The sequence below is a fragment of the Ochotona curzoniae genome, unplaced genomic scaffold (assembly GCF_017591425.1).
Source record: "Ochotona curzoniae isolate NIBS_2020 unplaced genomic scaffold, NIBS_Ocur_1.0 contig_1014, whole genome shotgun sequence".
NCBI classification, from domain to species: domain Eukaryota; kingdom Metazoa; phylum Chordata; class Mammalia; order Lagomorpha; family Ochotonidae; genus Ochotona; species Ochotona curzoniae.
The window spans coordinates 31,382,082-31,404,821 of record NW_024464920.1 but is presented as its reverse complement, the minus strand read 5'-3'; positions in this window follow the sequence as shown (position 1 = coordinate 31,404,821).

Genomic DNA, 22,740 nt, shown 5'->3' with positions numbered 1-22,740 from the left:
GCTGTTCCCTTTCATGCTTCTTGCACTTACCTGCAGGGTCTGTGTCCTGCCAGAGGAATTGCCAAGGCTCTTCCATCAGAACCTCTCCTAATGCCAGATTTCATTCATACCAGGGGGTCCATGAGCCAGCCCTATTCAGTTTACCTCCTGTCTTAGCAGGAACAGTGGCTTTTCCTGACTGGCCTTAAACCCAATCTGGTTCTTACTGTTGGATGTTTCAGCCCAACCATGGCTCATCCATACCCACATACAGCTCACACATAGCTCAGTAGGGGCTGAGACCTAGCCTAGTCTGTCCTACATCTGCTCTGGTCCCAGAAGATGTTGGAGTCTAGTCCAGCTTGGTGCATCCAGTCCCAGTCCACACTTGTGCCAAGGGAGACTACAACTGCATCCTGATTAGAATGCAGCCCCCATTCCAGCCCCTGCTCCTTGGTGGGAACCTCCGCCCTCTTAGCTCCCCAACCAGGCCTGTTCCCAACCGTAGATCATGCAAATGCCAGTGGTTGCTCTAATTCAGCTTGGCACAGCTCCTCACCTGTCCCAGCCCTTGCCTTACATACTGTGGCTTAGCGTTCCAGGCTCACGCAGACCAGTAGGTGCAAGAGCCTAGCTCAGCATGACCTGTGCTTCATCCTGATTTCTAATTTTGCTTGTGGGCTAAGATTTGCTCAGTCCTGCCCGGTCCACCGCATTCCATTACCAATCATTAGCCAGTCATTGGAGCTACTTTGCCCAGCTTGTCCAACCCCCAGGTCTGGACCATGTGTTCCCCAGCGAGAGCTATGACCCGCCAGGGGAGTTTCTCAAATTCCTCCACTCAACCCACTCCCAGACCCAGTTCTCATACATGCCATTGGGTTTTAGGCCAGTGTCTGGCATAGTCTAGGCTTCCTATTGGCCTTTCATGAGCTGGTGAACGTTGCAGCCCGGCCTACCCCACACCCTATTCAGGATGCACATTCGGGTGCTGCTGCCTTGACCAGTCCAGACTGTTGTGGGTTCCTTTACCTGTGAGTGATGGCAGGCTCGTTGGTCACACCTAGTTTACTCCATCATCCTTTCAACTCTTCAGCTAACCAGTGGGGCTAGTATTTCCACGAGATTTGGCCCACACATCCCCCACAAAATCTACCCCAGATATGGTTCTCTCATGTGCTGCTTAATATGACTCATTTCCTGATCCATCAACATGTTAGGTAATAGGATATGATCCTGCTAGACAAGATCTGAGCCTTAGCTTTTGCATGGACTCGTGTTCAGTGATTACAAGTACTACACAGTATTTAAAGGAGTTTGGTATATCAGTCTTGTCCATAAAGATTATCTGGTCCCTCTCCTCTAACCTACCAGGTTTCATTACCTTTGCTAGCCTTCAAAGGAAAAGTTACTCTCTCATTGGGCTTCTTTAGGATTGATTGACATCCCAGAAGTACAGTGGGCTTGACATGGCGCTACCTAAGCAGCAATTCAAAGCCCAAAACCCCAGAGCAGGCCATTGGGAGGCCAGCAGGCAGAGCCTGGTGCAGAATGGCGCACTAGCCGCCCATGGACGGGTCACCATGTGGACGCAGTGGCTGGAATCGGGGCTCCAAACATGGAGACAATCCTGGCCTGGCACCCACCAGCAGCCAAAAGGCTGCTGGAACTTTAAATCCCCAGGTCTCAAGCTATCCCCCTCCTCAATCCCATCCCCCGCTGGATACTAACTACTAATAAATGGAACACCAATGTGAAATAAGCCAAGTTCCAACACCTAACAACCCAGAAAGTCTCATCCATTGGAAGCACATGTACCAGTAGCATTGTGCTCATTTCTCCATCCTATCTAAATGCATGAATTGTCCCTTCTTTACCCTGCCAAGAATCCTGGGGAATCAAAGTACACGGATAGGAGAGTTTAAGTACGTTTATTAATTACAACATAAGATGCCTGCTTTTCCCAAAAGTCCCATCCCTTGGGTTTGTTTTATGATTCTGCAGTATCACTTATATTCTGTTAAACCAAATGCTGTTATTATTTTCATAAAAATCACACACACACACACTTTTTAAGAGAAGAAAAACATTCCCAGCCCAGGGAACATAATGTGTAAATATCCTAAGTGCTGCTTCAAGAAAAGGAAAAGATCCTGTGTGGAAGAGCAGAACCAAGACGAAGAGACATGGAACTTGGGAGGAGAGAGATGAAGTTAGCTAGAGAGCCGTACATATGCTGTAGAAGCTTGTGTGGCATCAAAAAGAGATTGGGGTTTTCTTTGAAATGCAGCCGTGAAAGGGTTCGAAGTGATGGGTAGCATGATCTTATTTAGATTTAAAGAGTGTCTCTGGTTGTATGAAGAATAGATTGTCACATATTTAGCAAGGCCTTCTCATGAAAAATTACATATCCCAGTATGTTAGAGTGGAAAGGACCTTCAAGATCATTTAGTCCAACCTTCCTTTTAAAAGATAAGCAAACTAAGACACATGAAATTTATGGCTGGCCCAAGGTCGTATGGCTAATAACCATGTGAGGCTTTTAAACTAGGAATTGGAAGGTGATAGATTATACTTTTAAGAAACCTTTCTACTCTATATTTCTTTTTGGCCAGAAGTGATATCTCCATTTTCTGAACTTTCATCTCACTTTATTTTTCTTTCCTGTGGTGCTTATTCATTTACTACCTTGATCATAGTGCTTTGTGTTCGCTTCTCATCTTATCTCCTTTACGAGGCTATAAAAACAATCCCCAGAGAGCAAGAAGTATAATCTCTACCACTGGTGACTTCTTAGGGTTTTATGTGTAGCCGGTGTTCAATTAACATTTTGCTTGTTGGATGGATGAATGAATGGACAGATGAATTCTCCACATACTATAAACAAATTTATTGACTAAAAATACAACTGTAGATTTTACTTGCCCTAGGGTTAGATTTTAGACTACCTCCTAGCTGTGCATCCATTCGTTTTTAAATAAATTACTGTATTGGAGAGTGCTCATTTTTTATACACCAGATGAAATGAGGTGGCCTAGAAAAATGCCATATTTCAAAGTTGGGCAATTCTTTCTTCTGAGATTATCAGCAGAGAGCTCCCCTCACCCTCGACTGGCTGGGTTTACTCATTCTTACTTAATGCATGGTCCTTTGGGAGATTATTTCTTACCAGACTTTTTTTTTCTAACAGATGCCTGTGACTGCTCATAAGAAGTTAATCAAGATCCTGGGTGGAATAGTGATGTTTTACTTAAGGTTAAACAAAGAGAAGCTATACCTATGCTTTTCACAATAGAAAAATATGCAAATATCTAAAATATGCACATATATGCAAATATATGTATTTGTTGCCTTTAGTGGAAAAAGTCCTAAAAGAGATGCAGAAGCCCTAAATTATGATCCTGTCTTCAATATTTTCTTCTTGGCTCTGATGCTTCCTGGGCTCTTTTTTTTTTTCTCATGTACACTTTCCTCTTTCTCTCCCCACAGTTTCATCATCCATAAAAGATACATGAGAACACTTGCAGCAATTGCTAATACACTCAAATGGCCCGTAAATTCTGTCCATAAAAATCAGTCAGACTTGGGGGTATTTATTATATTTTTTGACTTAGTGAATGTGTGTTTGGCACATGTATATTTGTTGAGAATCTTTGCTAGAGATGAGGTTATACATTGGCGTTTGGAATCTCAAGTAAAAAAAAAAAATTGAGCTTGAGGGTATGGGATTATGATGATCTAAGATCCCCACTAAGGCAATCGGCACTCAGAAGACAAACATGACTCATTGTGTATGAGATCTCAACTGTTCACAAACTTCAGTTTGAGGCTTGGGAAGGTCTGGAAAAGATTCTAGAATATGGCCTAATTCAGAAGGGTACAGGCTGTTTTCCTTGTTAAGTGACACATGTCAGTGTTGTGAAACAGTGGAAACTAAAAGAAAGAAGCTTGTGTCAAATTCCAGGGAGTCATATTTTCTCATTTTTTGCTCAGTGCTTCACCACTGTAGAGAAGCTGTTCCCTGACTGTTCTAACAGTTTCACCATATCAGTTATCGATTACTATGAAATAAAGCATGCCAAAACTTGGTGGTTTCAATTTGCAATGTTTCATTATCTGTTCAGGGTTCTGTAGTCTGGGTGGGGCTCAGTAGTATATTTCTTCTGCTGGTCCTGCCTGGAGTCACTCATGCAAGCACCATTATTTAGAGTCTTGGCTGGGATGACTCCCAGAAGATACTGAATGACTTCACTCACGCATGTGCCACTTCAGCTGGTTAACTTGGAAGAAATGGGTCTGATGGGGTATCTTTTTGTACACACAGACACACGCACCTCTGCCCCCTAGCCAGTGCTTCTTCAGCACAGTCACCAAATATTATTGCATGGGGACTCAGGACTTCTGAAAGCACTGTTTTAAGGCTTATGCTTAGAATAGCCACAATGTCACATCTGCAGTGTTTTGTTAGTTTTAGCCAATAATAACCAGCCTAGATCCAAGAATACGGAAAATAGAGTCTGTATCTTCATAAAAGGAGTGGCAGAGGGATTTCTGGCCATCTTTAATCCTGCTCTCAAAGCCACAGACATTTCCCATGTTCTATTGGATTCATCCTTGTCACAGAGAAGTCACCATTCTAGTCTCAATGTCTGTTGCTGTCACTTCATCACTACCACGGTGCCTCTCCCCTTGCTCTGCCTTTACCTGTAGCTTTTCATTATTGATGAGTTCTGCTGTGGTATGGCATAATCGCCGTGTGGCTTCAGTCACATGTAGAAAAGAATGAACAAGGCAGAGCCAAGGCTGCTGTCCTCAAGAAGTCCTGTGTACAAGACTGGCCCTTGGTCGGCATGTGGGATTTTAAGAGGCACATTAGTCAGGGTCTTCAGGGAAACAGAATTGATGAGACGTATTTATATGTAGACAGAGATTTATTGTTAGGAATAGGCTCACAGGATTATGAGTCATTGATGATGAGTGCAAAATATGCCTGATGGGGTGGCAGGAAGACACTCAATACAAGGCCCAAAATAGTCTCTTTTAGAATTCCTTCTTGCTCTGGCAGGCTGGTCTCTGTTCTAGATTGATTGAGGTTCCATCCACAATACAAAGGGCAGTTTAATACTCAAAAGTTCACCAATTTAAATGTTAACCTCATCTGAACATTCCCTCCACGATAACACATAAAATGATTTAACACACAACGATTCTCACCATTTCCAGAATCGGTAAGAATGGGTCATGGTGCCTAAGCTGCTTGTATAGTAGTGACGTTCAGGCAGAACACCTGGGTTTATCATTCTCATACAGGGTAAGCAAGGAATCCCTAGCCTGTCATTTTGTTACATGCTAGGCAGAGGGTGCCTATGTGATCAACCCCCAATAGAAACCCTGGGTGCCAAGGCTCTAATGAGCTTCCCTGGTAGGCAGCGTTTCCTACCTGCTGTCATAGTCCATGACTGGTAGGATTAAGCCCTTCCTGTGTGACTCCATTGGGAGAGGACTGAGAGAAGCCTGTGTTGTCTCCTTTGGATTTTGCCCAGTGTCCATCTTGTTTTTGCTGTGTATCCTTTGCTGTAATAAATCTTGGCTGTAATTATGATTATATTTTGAGTCCGGTAATCCTTCTTAACAAATGATTAAAACTGAAGTTGGTCCTAAGAGTCCCCAACACAAATAATAAATGGAGATATTATGTCATTATTTTAGATGTGCTGGAAAATTGTCAGTAAAGTTGAAATGAAGATGGAAAACATCTTACATATTTGAAGTCTTATATGAAGGTAGGGAACCTTGTGTATGAGTGCAGCATTTTTGCTACATAGCATCCTGTATTCAAAGAGTATTTAAAAACCTAAATGAGTGACCAAGGCTTTCCAGAGGGGATATAACATTTGAATAAGTAGGAAAATGGAGATGTGGTAGAAGACATTGCTTGAAAATTTGGGTTCTGGAGACATTGCGGAATCTAAACCTTGCCTCTATAGGTTAATATACAGTTGTTAATCAACATAAATGTTAATTTCATCATTATAATGGTTTAATATCCTGTTTTCCAGCTTCTGGTTTGTTTGAAGCCCTAGTTTTCATATCAATAAAATGGAATCAATAATACCATAGGGGACTGTACTGAAGGCTGTTAGTGCATGTCAATTGCTATTTGGTATTAAAAAGCCCATTCTCATGATTAAATATACATGCCTGAATGTAAAAGAAGAGAAAAAAATCACAGAGATTTGACCCCAGATGCCTAGGAAAACAAGTGCCCTGGGGAAAGCAATACAAAAAAGAGAAGATTAATTAAGTGTTGAAAAAAGATGATTGCTTCCCTTGCTGACACACTGAGAAAGCTGTTTGGCAAGTTTCTATGTTGCAAGAAGAGCTTCTAATGAATAAATAACAGTAAAACTACAATCTTGAAAATAAAAACAGATATGCCCGGGTCCCGGCACAGTGACCTAGTGGCTAAAGTTTTCAACTTGAACGTGCTGGGATCCCACACGGGTGCCGGTTCTAATCCTGGCAGCTCCACTTTCCCTCCCTGCTTGTGACCTGGAAAAGCAGTTGAGGACAGCCAAAAGTCTTGGGACCCTGCAACCGTGTGTGAGACCTGGAGGAAGTTCTTGACTCCTGGCTTTGGACTGGTGCAGCACCGGCCATTATGATCACCTGGGGAGTGAATCATCGAATAGAAGATATTTCTCTCTGTCTCTCTTCTTTTCTGTATATCTGACTTTGCAATAAAAATAAATAAATCTTTTTTAAAAAAAAGATATACCTGTTTGTAGCATACCAAACAACCAATAATATAACCTGTTATCTTAAGCTATAACATAGGAGGAAAAAATTCCAAGAAAAACAAATCTAAGGCAAAAACATGAAGGATTGACTCTACCCAATTTGTGATTCAAAGCATATCACTAGATTTTTATGGGTTAAATTGTAATTATTATAATGACTGTTAGGCTTGCAGCAATTGTAAAATTAAAATGTTCTGTAGATAGGTGAACATCATTTTTATGCCTTTATGCAAATATTCAGATCATTTATGCCCAATTGAGAGTTTTTTTTAAATCAGTTGTAGCCTTGACTATGAATATCATCACCATATGTGAATTTAGGCAATTTCTTAACCTTTCTGCTTCTGCACTTTTTAACATGTGAAAAAGGCTGGAAGGAAGACCCTTCTTGCAGGGTTCCTATGAGAATTAAAAATTCATTGGGCAACATTATGACTATAACAACTATAAGTTATTAGATGCACACAAAAATGTTGCAGATACAATTTGAAAAGTTTTAAAGTTATCTATCTACATATAGACATATACATATACTGGCTTTTGTCTTGGGATTATATACAAACTAACTGCTTAATTCTAGACTTACCTATGAATTACCATTTGTATATTCAAGTCTTGATGCTTTATTCATGTATGTCCCTTTATGCATACATGTTCCTTTTTAATAGCCATCATATTCAACTATTTCAATAAAAAATCATTTTGAGACTTTAACAAAAGTTGGAAGTGCATGGGTTTATTTTCTAGCTCACTAGAAAATTTTAATCTCATTATCTAATGATCATAACTAAAACTGGAAAGGATGTGTACACTGCTGGTGGGATTGTAAACTAGCAAAACCATTACGGAAGATGGTGTAGACACTGCTTAGCAATCCAAAAAACAGATCCGTTATATGACTCAGCCATCACCCAAAGGAAATAAAATCAGCATATGAAAGTTATCTATACCCCCATTTTCATAGCAGATGAACTCACAATAGCTAAAATATGGAATCAGCCCAAATGTCCATCAACTGATGGCTGGGTAAATAAATTGTACTATATACACACAATGGAATATTACTTAATCATAAAAATGAATGAAATACTATTTTTTTTCGACAAAATAGATGCAGTGGGAGACCATTATGTTTGGTGAAAAAAATGCACCCTGAAAAGACAAATATCACGTTTTCCCTAATTTGTGGTAACTGATATACAGAGTAGAAAAAATATGATATGTATGATTAAAATTAACATTTTGAGGTTCATTATTGTTTATTAACCTTGCCTATACTCTTTTTTTTTTAAAGATTTATTTTTATTATTTTTTTATTAGAAAGGCGGATATACAGAGAGGAGAGGCAGAGAGGAAGATCTTCCATCCGATGATACACTCCCGAAGTGAGCGCAACGGCTGATGCTATGCCGGTCCAAAGCCAGGAGCCTCTTCTGGGTCTCCCACACGGGTGCAGGGTCCCAAAGCTTTGGGCCGTCCTCGACTGCTTTCCCGGGCCACAGGCAGGGAGCTGGATGGGAAGTGGGGCTGCCGGGATTAGAACCGGCGCCCATATGGGATCCCGGGCATGCAAGGCGAGGACCTTAACCACTTGTGCCACCACACCGGGCCCAACCTTGCCTATACTCTTAAGGAGCAGTGGGTTTTTTTCTTTCTCTCTTTTTTCTTTTTGCTACTAAGTACTTGTTGACTTTTTTATTTGCTGGAGAGTTAAGCTTGTGATTATAAAGTAAAATGAAAGAATATCATTCTAATAATTCAAAGAGCAATGAGAAAAGAAAAAGAACGGGCAGCCATGAGCTGGGGAGGAAGGGCAGGTTGGAAAGTATTCATTACGCTCTTAAATCTGTGTATGTGGAATACATGAAATGAATTCCCTTTACACAAATATGTTATGTCTTTATATATTTACATATATAATATATCTATAGGTATATGTAAAGTTAAAATGCCAGCCTTGCCTAGGGACAGAATGATGAAAGTATCACTGACTTCAATGGCAACCAAGTCATCTGACTTTTGAGATCTTATCTCATAAATGAAGGTTTATAACATTCTCATCTCCCTGGTCCTGCAGAGTCCCATGTCCCATGGGAACCACTATCACACCCAGAACTTATCCATGGCTAAAAATCTCTGACTATTCCTGATATCTGTCTTTTTCCTGTATCATAATCTATGTGTTGGAAGGAAACACATCTTTCGGTCTTAGACTATTCTCCTAGAACCTAAGAAAATATTTTTTTCTGATCCAATATTGCAAACAATAAATGTTTGTGGAAGGTTGAAACAAAGGAAGTAGGAGGCAGGAATGTAAGACAGTATTTGACCATGAAACCAATATTTTAAAGTAAAAGCTTGTTCAATGAGTGGACTGAATCTCATTTCCTGTCTTTCTATTAGTCACACACTGTTTAGGACAGAACAAATATATTTCAGATCACAAGGAAAAATTTCAAGACAAATGTATCATTGATAGAATCTTTATCAATATTATAAAGCCAGTTAAAATGTCAAATGCTTACAGAGTGTTAAACTAAGCACTTTACATGGTTTTAATTAATTCATTAATTTTACCCCAAGAGGAAGGAAGGGAAGGTCATTATGTTTTTAGAAGTACATCTTTAAGTCATAGTGAATATGCTAAAAATTAATCAAAAATTAAAATAGAAAAAAACTGAAAGAAAGATAATGCTATGAGACAACTTCCATTTGACGGATGAAGAAACTGAAATTCAATGAGATCTCACCATGCTTAAAAAAAAAATAGAAATGGAACTCAAATTCAAGCCTGTTCAACTCTTTCACAGAGATTTGTACTTTGTGGTGGTTTCCACAATGTCTCTCACAGCAAGAGGGCCAGGGTAGTGTGACCACTGTAAACAGGCTAAGGCAAGGGTGGTTCCATTTGCTTGGTAATTTTTATTGGAAAGGCAGATTTACAGAAAGAAGGAGAGACAGAGAGAAAGATCTGCTATCTATTGGTTCACTAGCCAAGTGGCCACAACAGCTGAAGCCAATCTGAAGCGAGGAGTGCCTTTTGGATCTCCCATACATTTACAGGGTCCCAGGGCTTCAGGCCATCCTTCACTGCTTTCTGAGGCCATCAGCAGGGAGCTGGAATGGTAGTAGAGCAGCCAGGATCCTGGTGCTTGCAGGCAGAGGACTAGTCAGTTCAGCCATTGCATCAGCTCAAAGTGCACTTTTAAGAGTGCCCACAACACAGTTTCAGATCAAAGAAATTTGTGCGAGAAATCAATGGTCAGGAGTTACTAGGCAATTGTTCGAGACCAAAACAAACACAAATATGAAAAATCAAAGGGCCTGAGTCCCAAGTATCAGAAAGGTAAATATCACAAATGCATTGCAGAAAGGAGCATGGGAGCTAGCTGCTGGGATTTCAGATTACCTAGAAATTTGTATATTGAGTCACAAGATTATGGACAAGACATGACTTTCTTCTTTACTACCAGTCTTACACTGTTACCCTGCCACCCACATTATCTCTCCACACTCTTACCAGCACAGGCACATGCTTTGCTATTGCTGTCGTTTCATGCTCAAGATTGACAGCTCCTGTTTTTCATACAAACATCTAAGCAAACCAAGGTTAAAATAGCTGAACCCAAGACAGAGTGGATAATGTTTATGCTTCTGTCTCCTTCATCCAGAGAATAAGAACTTGTATTCCATTTCTTTTTTTAATCTACCTCTCACAACCTGTACTAGGTCCATATGTTCTGCATGTACTTGGCATTCCCCTCTCTTCCCCTCTTTCTTTTCTACACCTACAGCATTACTTGAAAGATCTCCTGCAGAACCAGGGTGCGAGGTTATAGATCTGTCTTGACAAGCTACTCTTACGGACATTTAAAGCCAAGAAATTGAATATTTAAAGCAGAAATATGAGGTGTGACTTCATGGGTGTTCTGTGAAGAGATGCATAGAGCTGTGTAAATAGGTAGCCTTTCAGACAAGACATGACAGACCCGTTTTTGTGTATTTGCAAATGTGCAGAAGAGAAGAGCTTGAACTTCACTTTGAACCCTACATTTCATTCTGAAATCAGTTTAAATGGAAGAGTCGAGGTAGTTAAATCTGTAGGTTTTAAGGCGATGTTACAAATACTGTTGGCTATAAAGCTTACATCACTGATTCATAACAGAAGAGGTGACATTAAGCCTGTTCTCTCCTCGCTAATGACCACCACTTCCAAACAGGAAGACACAGGCAAAAACAAGACTAGATTCCAAGAAAACTGTGAGAACAAATCAATTGTTGTAGAAAGAAGGGGTTCTAGTTTCCAGACATGAGTTTTTGCTGTCAGGAATGTTTTAGAGGACTAAAGCAGAATATGGAATTAGTAAACAGTTGAAGGAGCATAGGAGGACTGGAATCACATGACAGCTCTGGTGGATAACTTCCTGATGATGTGAAGTTTAAATAGTCCCAAGAGAGGATGAGAGTCTTAATAGAGCCCTGAGAAATAACCTCAGAAGAGAATAGTCCTAAGAGGGAAGTCAGTATAATCTAACCAGGTATTTCACATTTAAGTCAATTTTCTCCCAAAGATGTCCAGAGATCTCTCACTGCTCAGATTAATATGGCTTGCCTGTGCTCCAGCTCCAGCTGTGTCTATCCATCTGATGTTGAAGCAGTGATGTGAAACACACACACACATGCACGCATGCACACATATCCTGAGCTGTTGGTTTTACATTTACTGTATGATCTGGGAATGATTTCAGCAAGCAGAATTAGCTTGTTGTACGTCATTCTTTTTCTAACTCGAATACCTCAATTTTACATGAAGCTATGTTTGTCTGGCATCTGAAGAAATCAACTACTACTGAGAATGTGTAAGGTTAGTAGTCCTAAATAGACTTAGCTGCCTTGAAACAGAAACTACAATGACTTGAAGAATCCCTGGTTATATTACTAATTTAAATTTTAAGTTTAGAATTGTGCTTTTTAAAATTTTTGCTTTCATTTTCATTTCTAGTGGATAAAATGCAGGTAAAAAGCCCTGGATTCTCCACTACTTAGGAATGTGTAAGGGAATCCCCCTACACATCAGATCATAGAAATGTGGGTAAACACATAATACTTTCATTTTCTGATACTGTATTATAGTTTATGAAGAGCTTTATTATCTTCAAATCATGTGAATCTCAAAAACACGTATAAATTGGGAATTATTACTCCTATTTCACAGATTTCAAAAGTAAGACTCAGAGAATTTTACTCAATTATTCATTCATAAGACAACTTCCCTGTGACCTAATTTTGTGATAAACACTAAAAAATATACAGATAGATTTTTAAAAATGTGACCTATAGGTGCTCATCATTTATTACACACAAGAAATAGGGACAGGAAACATTGAGAGCAACATATGATGATGAGTTTTGCAGGAGACAGGTGGACCGTATACAATGAAGGCAAGGGGAAGGAGTTACCAAATCTGCCTCTGAGTGAGGAGTCTTTATAAGAAGGAGTTTGCTGGAAGAACAGGCACAACGATGAACAGTACATTGCAATGCCCTGAGCCTGGAATGGTAGCACTTAGCAGATTGTTGTTATCCCTGTGAAAGAGCATGGAGATCTAACCTAACTATTAGGAGTGAGATGGAGGAAAAAGGAACAAGGCGTACGAACACAAAGAAAGTAGTTATTTCCCATGCTAGGTAAGTAGCAAGGGGCAAAATTCAAACTGCAGTCTTTATTGCAAATCCATATATCATGATTTATGTTTTTATTTATTTTTAATGGAATCACTAAATTATATACATTTTGGTATACAGCAATATTTTTGAAATGTTTCACTTTGGAATGACTTACTTGAGCTTATTAATTTATGGGTCACTTCATGTACATTTTTGTCATGAGAACACTTAAAATATACTTTCTTAGCAATTTTCAATTACACAATATATTGACATTAAGCATAGTCAGTAGGTTGTGATACAGATAGGCAGTCTGCTGATTCATGTCCCGAAAGCCAGAATGAAAGGATTGTGTTATTCCAAAACCAGGAGTTGAGAACCTAAGTTGTGTCTTCCAAATGAGTGACTGGAATTCAATTACTTGGGCCGTCACCACTGTTTCCAGGGTCTACATTAGCCGAAGTCATGTGTCAAAACAAAGCACTACTAAACAGAATGTGGGTTTCTTAACCACTGGACTAAAAGCCCACCTGACAACAGACTTCCTGAACTTACTCATCCTATATAATCGTAATTTTGTGCTCAATATCTCCCCAATTCCTATTTCCTGTCCAGACCTTCCTAGTCTTAATTCTTCTCTCTATTTCTGTGAGTTCAGCCTCTTTAGTTTCCACATCTAAACAGATCATGTAGCATTTGTCTTTCTGAGTTGGACTTACTTTGCCTAACATATTGCCTTTCACGGTTATCCATGTTATACACAAAACAGAATTCCTTTTTGAGGTTGGCTAGCATTTCATCTCTGTATATATTATATCTTTTTTATCCATTCGTATGCTGATGGATACTTAGGCTGTTTCCACGACCTGGCTATTGCAAACAATACTGCAAATGAACACAAAGATGCATGTTTCTTTAATCTAATCATCGTTTCATTTCCTTTGGATTTTCCATTTCCATCATAAGAAAGTCCTATTTATAGTTTCTTGAGGAAACTTCTTACTGGTTTCCATGTGGTTGCATTAATTTATATTCCCACTAACAGTGCACAAGTTTCATTTTCTCCATATCCTCATCAACACTTGTCAAATTCATCATTTTATAACAATCTGTCCAGCAAGTATGCTCAACTAAGCTTCATATTTCCTAACCAACATTGTAACAACGTGTTCTTCAAATTCCCACAAGCTCTTTGCATCTATGTAATGTTGTGAAAAAAAATCATATATTACACTTCACATCCAAGAACTGAGGACTGCAAAAGTGTGAAAAAATTGGAGCAAACTAATAAAACATTTAGAGGTATTTTCTGTTTTATCTTGTATTCAGACAGTTAGAAGATTCGGAGCCTCTTTGCTAAAGACAGGTCTAAAACTCTCTGCCTTGATTAGTATCCACCCAAAGACACACAAGAAGGAAGTATTTGAAAATGTAAAGGTTTCAGTAAAACTAAGAAGACGTTTTTAGACTCAGGGAGATGGGTGAGGGTAAGATCTCTACCGGCATTATTTGGAAGACACAATAGGTGACCAGCAGGTGTGCTAGGACAACTGTTTCAAAAGTCTGGTGCTCACCAATGGTTCCATCATTCCCAGTGTGGCACTGGAAGATTGACCTGCTACAAGATTGTGAGCTAAAACAAACTGCAAATAAAAGATGTCTTAGCAGTATGTCATAAGACCATAGCACTACCCAAGGCAGACATTAAAAATTTGCAGTTAATTGATGCATTGAAACTAAAAGCATGCTGAAATTCTGGAAACAAAATTTAAAATGTATGAGAAATAAGCAAAAGTATAGCTCAGCTTTCTGCAGAAATGTTCAACAACCAGTTTTGGGGTTTTTATATATATATATGTATATAAGCAGTTTTCTAACGCTTCAGTGGACAGAGAAGTAAGACAGATTCCAGAGCATGTTTTAGGTACTATCTGTCTCATTCCCTAATTCTGATTCTCTAAAGAAAGAAATTCATGCTGGGTCCAAGTATATTCATCATTCATTTGTGAGTGTTCCAAATAATTCAGTACTTCCTCCAAAGTCGTTCACTGAGCAGAACACTTCAGGCGAACGCATGCTTACCTTGGAAATAACCCAGACAGTCTCTAGTTGTAGTATAGTTTTTATCATTATAGTATAGTTTTATCAAGTGGAGATGTTCAAATCAAGATTGTGCATGACATTTACCCAAATGTCTACCTGTATGTAAAATTGTGGCGATATTGACATTGTATAGAATAAGTATAATTTGCAAAAGTAACATGATTCTCCTGTTTAAAACAATATCTGTTGGGTGTGATCTAAACTTGTAAAACTAATTTGCTATATTTTCTTTCTGGAGACATGTCAAAGCTTCAATATGCCTACAAATAAGAAGTTTGAAAAAAAATTCAGACCAGAAAGGAAGGAAGGGAAAAACGTTCATCTTTCAGAAACCTGGGGAGCATTTATGTTTTTGATCTTTTGATTATGTTGTCTAATGCAATCCCTACTTGCCCTATTCTGATTCTATTTAATTTTCTGCCTGCCTGAAAGTCTCTTTATTTTATCTTAAAAATGTTATAATCCCCAAAAATGGCACAAGGAATTCAACTAGAAAAATAATAATCAAGACCATTCATGGTTCATGTGCCCAGACTAAGCTGTATTTATGGAACAGTTTTTTTTTTCCAGAAGTCAAACGTGTAAATTAAGTTGCACCAAGGCAAGTCAAATTATTCCCTGGCCATTTGTAGTATGCAGTGTTTTATGTGACTTTTTACCCTCTCATTCAATAAAACAATACGTTCTTGTATGGCAGCCAGACGAAGTGGTGATTCACATTCATCTCGGAGATGCCAAGTACTGTACCTCCTTGAGGAAATACACTCACCATTTGTAATGAGAACGTTTTTGGATTTCCTGAAGTGATTCAACATTAAATTGAATTCAACACTGAACTGAATATCCTGAATGTTAGCAATCACAAGATCACATGTATTTGTGTAATTCTCCCTTGTTTTTTATGAAACGCATCTTGTTAAAGTGCAGTATTAATTGAGGAAGTTGATGGAAGAATTTGGTCTGATCCTTCTGAATAAGACACAGTCGGGAATTTTAGGGGAATGAGTGAGTAGTTATGTTTTTGTGTAACAGACTCACATGATATTAATCCTTATAAATCATGCAACTGTTAGCTCAAGGGAAACAGAAACACAGGCAGACCACTGATGTGTTTGATAATGTTGGCCCTAATGGCTATTACTAAAGAAGTTTATAAAAATCCATTGTGCTAGATTTCTGAGTGGTAGAAATAAAGGTCTTTAAACATGGGTACCTTCATACAGGTTTGATGTGGTTGGTACTAGGCAGCCACTGTGGGCTTTTGCATATGAAAGTAAGGATTTGATTAAAACTCAAGTTCATTTCTAAATAGTGTAAATGCCACTGCTTAGAGAAACTCAGTTTCATCCTCTGAAGACAGTAACAAAAAAATATAGATCTTTAGAAGATAAGGTTGTAAGACCCAGAATAAGGATAGGGGAGAAAAAAGAAGATGCCAGAGTTGTAGGGGGCTGAAGGTGGAGAGAAAAAGGAGCCTCATATACAGCTTAAATCAAGTCAATTAATGAGTAATAACATTTAGATGTGTATGAGAGACAAGGGCCACACATTTGGCTTGGTGGCTTAAACACCGCTCAGGATGCCTGCATCTCATGCTGAGGTTCTTGCGTTTGAGTCTCTGTGCTGTTCCTGGTTGCAATTTCGTGCTGATGCAGACTCTGGAAGGTAACACCAGGTAACTGGGATTTTTGAGTCTCTGACACTCCAGTGAGAGAACTTAATTTATTTCCCAGAATCTGGCTCTTGCTCCAGCCCTAACCCTTGTGGTCACTTGTGGAGTAAACAAGCAGATAAGAATTTTAAATAATAAATGAATAAAAATAGTATGCAAATACATGTCATCCATTAAGAACTTGAATATACTAGTCAGAGCATCCGGGTCACTAAATCGTAAAGAGCTTGGAAGTTTGAGATTTCAATCTAAATCATCAAAGTGTAAAGTGCCACCTAAACCAAAAATTGGAGAAAAAACCAAATTCCCAAGCTGGAAAGCTTGCTTGTGTATCTTGGGGGTAGTCCTTAAGGAGCCTGCAGTTTAAGAAAGTGGCAGACATTTTCCCAACTCCCCATTAACCCACCCTGAAAATATCATCTTGTCATTCACACGCAAACTGTGTCCAACAGCTAGGATTGAAGCTTCAGAAAATTTTTATCACCCAAGAACTGATGTGGGCTGGTCTTATTGATGCAGGCAGCCTTGCTACCAGAACCCTGTCAGATCTGCAGAATCTTGGGTCCTAGCCTGAAACCTCTGGATCAGAGTTTTAGTGGGATCAGAGATAATTCCTATAGAATTTGGAATATTTTATGCATGTAAGTGTTATTATAGCCTCAAACTAAAATTCCATTACAACATGATGTCTAACTTATTCTTTTATTCCTTGCCTTTTCAATGAGCACAAGTATGAAAAGGAAGTTACATAAGGTATTTATGCCAGTTTTATTCACTGTAAGCCTTGAATACTTTCTGAATCGGGAGCCACCAGTCTGAAGACGTTTTCCATGCTGTATGAGGCATGTTGCAGCAAAGTCTGAGAGTAAGAAATGTCTAAGACTTGCCCTCAAATTCATGAGAGGGGGCTGGTGTCGTGCTGCCTGTAACCATGGCATCTCTCAAGTGCCGGTTTGACTTGCAGCCACTCCACTTCTGATTCAAGTCCCTGCTAATGTGCCTTGGAGGGTGGCACAGATGCTTGAGTCCCTGCACCCAGGCTGAAGACCTGGAGGAATCTCCTGACTTGACTGCTGGCTTAGGCCAGACCTTGCTCTGCCATTGTGACTGTCCAGGGAGTGAACCAACCAAAAGATCTCTGCCTTATCTTGTGTCTCTGTGGCTCTGTTCTTCAAATAAATAAATCTTTATTAAAAGCCAACAAGAACTTCTGTTGGATTCAGATGGTGTTTTTATTTCTTATGGAGGAATGAGGTGTCCTTAGTCAAGGATTCTTACAATAAATGTAATTAGGTAGACTTTAAACATTAGGCCTGAGTCTTCAGCAAAGATTCAAAGTATGTCCCATCATCCAGTAGAGTCCTGAGATATCGAGCTACTGTTTTTTGCATTACTAGTTTATCTGAGGTAAGAATAATTGAATGAAAAATTTTAAAAGTGACTCATTCAATAACCAGTCAAGGTATTAAACGTTAGGGTATCTGTCTATGAAGATTTAATCATAATTGGAGGTAATGATCCTTAAAAAGATATTAAGATGAGAAAGGAAGAGATGATTTTAAAAATCATCAATTCTACATAACTTCTGAAATACATCAGTTTCTGTCAGCAGATAGTGCCTCTACAAAAGTTGTAATTCACCAGCCAGCACAGTAGCCTAGTGACTAAAATCCTTGCCTTGCATTGGCATCTCATGTGGGCTCTGGTTTATGTTCCTGTTGCTCCACTTCCCATCTCCGTGTTTGTGGTCTGGGAAAGCAGTTGAGGATGCTCTAAAGCCTTGGAACCCTGCACCCATGTGGAAGACCCAGAAAAGGCTCCTAGCCCCGGGTTTCAGATCAGTTTAGCTCCAGTTGTTGCAGCCACGTGGGGAGTGAATCAGCAGAGAGAGAATCTTTCTCTGTCTCTCCTTCTCTCTGTAAATCAGACTTTCCAACAAAAATAAAATCTCTGTTAAAAAAAAAGAAAGGTTATGACCCAGGAAATAATTCCACTAAGCCAGCCTGAGCATAAAGATGAACTTGAGCAGATGCAAGAGTCCACTGACTCAAATGGCACTAGGTGTTCCTAGATAGAATTTATAGCATCATGGAGGAACAGAATGGCCATTTCCAAACTGAATCATGACAGATGTTTTTCCCAGTAGCACTGCTGTTTAGTTGACTGACTATGCTCTGGAGAATTGTAACAGCTCCACAGACAACCTGGCACAGCATAGTGGGTCTGTGGGTTAACCTAGCAGGTAGAAGAAGCAGGGATATGACTATCATGCATGGTGGACTCAATCGGAAGCAGCACATTTTGTCCCCAACATTTATCATTTGTTCCTTGGATTTGCAATAGAAATATAATGCTTGTAAACACAGGTTTATCTAAATTAGAAGATAAGTAGAGTGATTCCAGACTTTTAGAGGCATTTATCTGGCCCATTAGCTGACGAATGGTTATTCATCTTATGCCCAATTTGTAATGAATATTATTAACAGAAATAATCAACACAAATTAAAGTCAACGGCAGCTAAGAGCATTCCCACAAAGATTTTGATTCATAAAATTTGTTCACCGGATGTTGTAATTATTTGTTGAAATAGTTGCCCTTACACATTAGAATCCATACAACTAACTTTTTAGGATTTGAAAATTGACAGGTGAATCAATTGCAAATATTTGACAGAGAACAAATAATTTACTAAAGGGGAGGAAACAAAATTGGTTAAATTCATTAAGAAATTAATCAAGATTTAACCAAAATTATCCCAAATTCTTTTGGCAAAATGCATTAAAAGTTTTACCATTCATTTTTAAAGGCCTGTTTTCATCATCTCAGCCTCATCACTTTCTCGGGGAGAAACCTCAGTATTAAATATATTCTGAGACCTCTCAGTCTATAACATGAAAGCCAAGCTATGTTGGTTTCCTCCAAGTTGTGCAGACAGCATCCCCTCTGCTTCAAAACCCTTCTTTATTTCACCCTCTAGGAGAATTCAAGGCTGAATTTTGCAGGACTCAGCCTACACATACATCAGATCCTGGTTCGTTCTTCCTAACCCCTGGCTGATGTGGGTACTCTGATTTGATTATGTTCTCTGAAGCATCCTTTATGAATAGTCTATCACACTGCTGTACGTTTGTGGCTATCCAGCTGTCTCAGGTACCAGACTCTGGATTTCTATGGGGACAGGACATATTTTAAGACATTATTTATTAAATTCCTGGCACATAATAGACATGTTGCTGGATGTTTCAGTGAAGTCTCGGTGCTACTTCCTCACTCATTCTTCTTGTCCTTTATGAACAAAATAACCAAATGTGCACTGCAACTTTAAGGATGTATTTAAGAAAAATATCTTTACTATAAATGCATTTAAGAAAAATATCTTTAGTATAAATGTGTATAAATATAGCACTATTTGGGGATGCCTCAGTGAGCAGAACTCCCTTCCTCCTTTCCATCTACTCTTTCTCTAAAATCAGAAAATTCAATGATACACAGGTATAACTGGAGACTGTGGTGGCCAGTTTAACTTTTCTCCATGGGTGCTGGTGGAGGCATCCCTAGAGTGTGGGAGTACTTTCTGGGAGGTCCAAAGATTGGGTCAGCCAAGGGCTTTTTCTTTCCATCCATCCTCAATTTGACTCTGGATTCAGCTGAATATAGTTAAAGGATTAATTGCCATCATTTTGTTCCCTAAATTAAGAGTCATTGTGGTAAGAACCAAGCATAGCAATATGGGCCAACCACACAGAAATAAATTACTTTGTAAGTTTCAAAAGATTTTCACCAAATTACTGCTCTGTGCAAATGATGTTGGGGGAAGAAGTTTGTTTGAGAAACATTTTCTTTTGTAACTGTAATAAGGTATGTGTACCCCTGCTGAGGTATGAGTCACATCCCCTGTGATAGGAAACTGTGGCCAGTGTTTGTGGTTTTGGGGTTTTGTATTAAATTTTCAGTGCCTCATGTTTCCTATGACTAATGAATGGATCATCACCTGACTCATCAACTCTTTCACGATGGATCACCAAAGTGTAGCTTGCAAAAGTCTGTAATGTGGCACCCAGCTGCTCCGAGTTTTAAAATGGGACAGAAACACCGGAAATATGTAATCAATGCTTTGCAATGAACTTTCCCGAGGTCACTTATTCCCAGCCTTTTGAAGAATTGTAATTAAGCTGGTCTAGACTAGTTTATAACTTTTTTTTTTTAAGGCTTACAGTCCCTTCCTTTTTGGTCTAAGAAAGTACACAACAAACATTTGTCTTCTTCCAGATTAAAGACATGCAATGACTGAAAGTGATCTGTATTTATTTTTCCGATATTTCTTGAATATCTGTCTTGTGCTCTGCTTACTGACATGGGGGGGTGTGTTTAGATAGTTCTGTGTGCCTGAAGCTCAGATTATGGGAATTCACAGATGTAATGCAAGGGATGAGATTTCAAAGGAAAGCCAAGGACTAGATCTCAACGGTGCCCTGGGCCGAGCTAAGGAGCTGAAACTGCAACCTGAGATCCAGCAGAAGCCCCCAAAGGTCTCAACAGAGGGGTGGCATGAAGTGATTTTCCAAAGAATTAAGAGTGTAAGGCAGAGCAAAGTGAAATGTAGCTTTGTGAACCAGTTAGGATTCTGTCATCTAAATCCAAGGGCAGGCATAGGGGTGAGATGTTATGAAACTTGAAGAACAGCCAGATCAATGTGAATAGACAGACTTGATAGGACCTGGCAATTAATTCTGGACTCTGGTTTCAGGGTCCTGGTAATCAGACTATTTATGTTAGAGTCCAACCCCCTTCAAGAGCATAACTCTAGGTTCTCTTTTCTCTGAATATACACACACTCCAAGGGAAATCTTCACTAATCTTAGGCTGAAACTCCAGTTTAACTCTCTAGCACACACTTTCTGAACTACGGACTTGAATACTGAGCAATCTACATAATATTTCCTTTAAATTACCCAGTCAAGATATTAAGCTCTTTATGTCCTATTCTGAATGAGATCCTTCAAGAAACTTCTTTTGCCTGGAGAATTGTGTTTTGTAAACAGCATTTCTGCAAGTTACTTGCTAATGTGCAGAATTTTGATGTAATCATTAACTTTATTCATGAGTATTTGCTACTCAGTTCACCAGCACATCACATTGGCTTTAACTTTAAAATATACAAAGAAACTAATCAGTTCTTCTTTTTAAAGATTTACTTTATGTTTTATTGGAAAGGCAGGTACACAAAGAGAAGGAAAGACAAAGATCTGTTGGTTCACTCCCTAAGCGGCCACAGTGGCTGGAGCTGAGCCGATCCAAAGCCAAGAGTCAAGAGATTGCTCCAGGTCTCTCACATGGGTGCATGGTTCCAAGGCTTTGGGCTGTCCTTAACTGCTTTCCCAGGCCACAAGCAGAGAGCTGGAAGGGAAGCAGAGAAGTTGGGACATGACCAGTGCCCTTACGGGATCCTGGCACATGCAAGGAGAGAATTTAGCCAATAGGCCATAGCGCCAAGCCCAGGATATGCTCAATCTTAAGCACATTTTATCACCGTCCTAATTTAAGCCTGCATCATTTTACTCCTGGGCAATCATTATAGCACTCTAATTGGTCTTTCTTCTTTCTCAGCCTGTAGTGTGTGCTGCATTGTATATTGCAGGCAGGATGACAGACAGCATCTTCTGCCAACTTTGTGTCTGCAATTTTTCAGGCATACAGAAAAACTGAATATGTCTTTTATGTGTCTTCTTCCCCATCCCACCTGCCCCAATCCAGGATCCATAAGTACTGCATTTTATTGCATTTGATTATTTTATCCTTTTGGTCTTTGAAACTAAGATAATTCTTTCTGCTTTTTAAAGTGACATTTGTGTTGGGCATAATGATTCAAGCACTAGGATCCCACATGGAAGCCAGTTCATAACCTAATTGCTGTACTTTCGGCTTCTGCTTATGGCCTCAGAAAGCAGTGCAGGTTGACCCAAAGTCTTGGAACCCTGAACCCTTGTGAAGCTCCTGGGTTTTGATCATCTCAACTCTGGCCATCACAGCCATCGGAGGAATCAACTGCCAGATAAAAGACCTTTCTCTGTGTCTCTGCTTCTCTCTATAAATCTGCCTTTCTGCATTTTAAATAGATGAAAATTTGGCACATCTATGAGCTATCATGTGGTGTTTTGATACATTTGTACATTATGTTTACCAATCAGGGCAAACATACTTTCCTTTCAAGCATTTAACATTTCCTTATTGTGAAATTATCCTGGAGATCCTATCTTCTAGGGGCTTTTTTTTCCCCAAATTAGAGAAATATGCAGTGTATTAGCATGATACGTAATCACCTTACTATACAATAAAACCATAAACTACTTATTCCCATCTAACCATAATCTGATATCTAGCAATTAGCATCCCATTTTTCCTCGGACCACTTTCTTTCGCAGCATCTGGTAACCAGCACTGTATTTTGACACCTATGGGATCTTTTATATTTTTATAGCCAGCATATGAGTGGGATCATGTGATATTTGTCTTGTCTG